This window comes from Corvus brachyrhynchos, unplaced genomic scaffold, assembly GCF_000691975.1.
Source record: "Corvus brachyrhynchos isolate BGI_N302 unplaced genomic scaffold, ASM69197v1 scaffold555, whole genome shotgun sequence".
NCBI lineage: Eukaryota > Metazoa > Chordata > Aves > Passeriformes > Corvidae > Corvus > Corvus brachyrhynchos.
The window spans coordinates 541,005-545,405 of record NW_008238357.1 but is presented as its reverse complement, the minus strand read 5'-3'; the positions used below and the strand labels follow the sequence as shown (position 1 = coordinate 545,405).

General features: G+C 51.6%; 1 long non-coding RNA gene across 1 annotated transcript in view; it reads left to right on the top strand.

Annotated features, from left to right (window-relative positions):
- Positions 1 to 3,913: 3,913 nt before the first annotated feature.
- LOC108447017 overlaps positions 3,914 to 4,401 on the top strand; it is a 7,955-nt gene continuing 7,467 nt past the window's right edge. Inside the window, exon 1 of the long non-coding RNA XR_001862375.1 lies at positions 3,914 to 3,925. This is a non-coding gene — a long non-coding RNA (uncharacterized LOC108447017). The remainder of the gene's footprint in view (positions 3,926 to 4,401) is intronic.

Here is a 4,401-nt window from a genome sequence, read left to right as displayed (position 1 = left end):
CTACAGAGAGCATGGAGAAGCTCTCAGTCATTTCCCCATGTTTGGTGAGATGCACTGAGTAATTTGGTTGTGAATCAAAGAAATTTCAGTGCCACCATTCAGAAAGGAAATTCAGCATGGAAACAGCAGGAAGCAAAGCCAAATAAAAGTCTCTTCATACTCATAAATGATGTTTTCTCACACTCCATCATTCTCCAGAGGTGAGGAATTGCCTTGCTTTGATTACTCTGGATGAAGTGGGTGAAGGGGACCCAGGGTGAGGTGCTGAGACCACAGCTGTGCTAACGCAGCTCTGGCACAGCCCCATCACCACCTGCAGTGCTTGGCTGTTTGTGCTGACTCCCTGTGAGTACTTGGGGTAACCCCTGAGTTCCCAGCACACACATTCCAAATGAAATGAACCAGCAGAGCCTCTACTCCAGCCAGTGCCAGAACCTGCCTCCCCTTCATGCCCCATTCCCCTCACAGGGCTGCAGGAAGGGAGCTGGCCAGGGCCCGCTTAAATTGAATATTAGGAAAAATTTCTTCACTGAGAGGCTGATCAAGCCCTGGAACAGCTGCCCAGGGCAGTGGTGGAGCCACCATCCCTGGAAGTATCCAGGAAACATGTGGATGTGGAGCTTAGGGACGTGGGTTGGTGGTGGCTTGTGCAGTGCTGGGTTCATGGTTGGACTGGATGATCTTGGGGGTCTTTTTGGCATAAATGATTCTGCGATTCTGTGGCTCATGGTCAGGGCTGCTGGGGGTCACAGGACCTCCAGCCTGAGCCATGCTGGTCCTGAGAAGATGCCACTCCTGCTCCTGGCCTTTTGTTTGCGCTGACATGGCCATACTGTGCTCTCCAGGTGTCCCATTTCCAACGGTGTAGGAGAGTGGAACTCCGTATTAAAGCTAAAGATTGACACCATAGAGGAAGCCCTGGAACTGGGAAGGTGGGGTTCCATCCCAGTCTCCCAGAACATCCATTGAAACAGATCTCTGTTCCTCTGCCCTACAGTCTGTGTGAGGAGGGCCTCCCCTGAACCATCAGTTACAGCACACAATTAGTTCCACTGAGCCAGAGTCTCCCAGCACAGTCCTGGCAAACTGCCCTTCCTCCCACTTCTCCCTCATTAGGCTGCTCCTCCCTTGCTTGGTCTTTAATTATCTTGTCATCAGCAACTTGGCCTGGACTGAATACCCTGCATTGTCCCAAATGAAACTCTGTAAGACAGATGGGACACCAAAGCAGCAAGACAGGAGGGCAAGAAGACTTGCAAAGCCATCAATACATTTCTGACTGCAGGAACAGGCCTGCCAGGGGCAGTAGTAAGATTTCATCTGGCTTGGGCAAGCTGGGGTTGTTCAAACTGTAGATTGGCTGAGACCCAGCAACTTCATTTCAGGAAACCCAACATGAGTCCAGCACAGGGAGAGACAAACCCCAGCAAAACCAGTGGCCTTGAGGAGTGAAGCTGTTTATTGTGGCATTGAAACCTACCCACGGCTCCAGCCATGCTCAACCTACCCACTGGGCTTGGAGCAGCTTCACAAGGAAACGTCACACCCCTGACTCCCTTTTCTCCCCGGTTCAGAAGCCAACCAGCGGCCTCAGATCCCCTTTTCCCTGCATCCTGCAGCAGGTTTATTCCCTGTGTGCCCCCACGGAGCTCACAGACACTCCTGGCGCCGCTTCAGAGCTTGGAGCCAGCACACAGGAGGGGATAGGGCAGCAGCAATGCTGGAGGGGAGGGCAGCCCAGCAAACTGGCACCTGTTGTCAGGCAGAAGCCAAGGCTTGTGTCAGCCTGCTGAAAATGTTTCCCCTTCGACCTTGGCGACCTTTCCCATCACACTTTATGAGGCAGACTGCTCACATTAAGTGCCACTTGATCCTCTGCTAATGCAGCAGTTATGAAAGGCCCATAGCACTTGTCACTGGGATAAACACCTTCGGAGTGGGAGAAGCTGCGGGGAAGGGGCACACACACTCTCCCCTCTGCTCCCTCACGTCCCTTCCCTGTCTGTCCATCACCACTGTCACAGCCTCTGGGTTGGAGCAGGAAAGCTGAGTCTGGCTGCAGCACTGCCCTGCCTCTGCTGCCAGGGTCTGAACGAGCACACAGAGAGGGGCTGCTTGGGTCAGTCAAACATTGCCCTGCAAGAGAGGGATTCAGGACACAACACTGGGTGTGTACTGTCCCTTCAACCCTGCAGATCACACAAGCTCAACCAGCTGCGATGGGGATAGGTCCTGCTGCAGCCAGCCCTGTCCAGTCAGAGCTCAGAACCCTCTGCAGCTTTAGCGTGCTCAGGAAAATGGGCTCAAGGTGTGCCAGGGAAGGTTGGACATTAGGAGGAATTTCTCCACAGAAAGGGTGACTAAACATTGCAAGGGGCTGCCAAGGGAGCTTTGGAGTCCCCAACCCTGGAGGTATCCAAGTGATATGCGGGTAAGACTCTACAGCTCAAAAGTTGTAAAGTAGGTACGTTTATTGCGGCGCCGGACGCGTGGGGAGTAACCCCCAAAAACCACACGTGCCAACTGCGGTACTCAGCCTGAAATAAATCTGGTTACAAATTGCACGTGCACCAGGTTACACAATAGGCCTGTACATATTCATCGTCTGTCTCCGCTCTGTATTATAATTAACTTGGCATCCTATTACGCCTATTGGTTGTGGGCCGGGGTCTCTGGGATGAAGTAAAGTCATCCTCTGATGAAGTAAACAATCTACCTCAGACCTGAACTTTTCACCTTGCTTCCTTGTGCATGCTCTCTGAGGTCCTGGTCCAAGCCCAAACCCCAAAGCTGGTTCGAGCCAGTTCCAAGGTCCAAAAGCAGGAATTCGGGTCATGGTTTCTTCTTCTTATCAATGGTCTGGCATCCAATCCTTATCCTCCCATACATGCTTCCCCTTTGCCTGGCTGGTATAGCAAATGTTCAGCAAGCAGTACATTGTTTAGCAAGCACGTGGAAAGTTTTGCAGTACTAGCAGTACCCACAGCACTTAACCCCTAAAATCTAAGCCCCTTGTATCACAAGGAACAAGTGGATGCGGCACTCAGTGCTCTGGGCTGGGTGACAAGGTGGGGGTCAGGCATAGCTTGGACTCAATGACCTCAAAGGTCTTTTCCAACCTAAATGATTTCGTGATTCAGTCTCAGGGGAAGCATAAACCCACCTTCCCTGCTGGAATGCTCCTTGGCACTGCCCTCAGCCTTCACAGGTGTGGCTCAGCTGTTTGGGTGGCACACGGAGGGTGACCTGAGCAGGATCTCCAAGGGGCTGGCACTAATGGGAGGTAGGTGGGCACTACTGCCCTGCAGGACTTGCCCAAAGGAAAAGAAGAGCTTGAGGGCCAGGACAGCTTGCTCAGAGTACAAACAAGCTGCCATTAATGTCCTGCCAGCTGGCCCCTTCCAGCTCCTTGTCATGCTCACGAGTGACCAGCACCAAGGTATTTTGTCAGCCCTTTGAGGAGGGTGCCGAAATTAATTCTTCTACCCCAGAACAGGACTGGACACACACAGAATGTGGCTCATCAGCCCTGTGGAGAGACCCCCAAAAAAGGGACTGACTTTGGAAGAAATAGCATACATGGGCAAATTTTAGTGAATTGAAAGGTTTTCAGCATCTGCACTGAAATATTTGCCAAAGGAGAAGAAAAAGCAATCAAACAAAGTCCCTTTCTTTTCCAGCAGCTCTGGTGCTCCAGCCCTGGCTCTCTGAACTGTACCAGAGTCCTCCTGGGTCTTGGGGAGCAAGAGAACCTTCAGCCAGCAGAAGTATCTGAGGCGTTTTCAGCAGCTGTGATGGATGGTAACGGTGGCAGCACTGTTTGGGCTGTGGGTAACCTGGGTGGGGAGCGCTTGAGGTGTGCACATCTGCCTTGTCCATGTCTGTCTGCATGGGCTGAGATTGTTTTGGGGCAAACAGGAGGTGAGTATGCAGAGACACTTAAGTATTATCTGCCCTGGGTTTGAAATAAATCCCTTCTGGACCAGACATCTACAGAGTGGGGGTCTGCTTGTCACTAATCCCTGTGCAATGCCTTGAATCGTGACTGTGTCATAAAACAGAATCACAGAAGGGAAGGAACTTTAGAAGTCTCTAATCCAAGCCCAAACTGTTCAAGAGCTCTGCCTGCTCAGGTATTTCTGGCTCTTGTGGGAGCAAACATTAAAAATGGCAGTGGTTTGTAGGATCACAGCTCTCTGCACCAGTTAGAGCTGAATATTGTGAACACAATGATGATCCCTGCTCCTGGGATACCCTGCAGGGCTGGGATCCTGGGACTCTCTGGTCATCCCTGTGTTACCCATCATGAGCATTCCCCAAGAAGGAAAGCCTAGGAAGAGGCTTTGAAATCTGCCTGTTGCCGCAAGATCAATTTTCAGGAGAATTTCCCCAATTATCTAG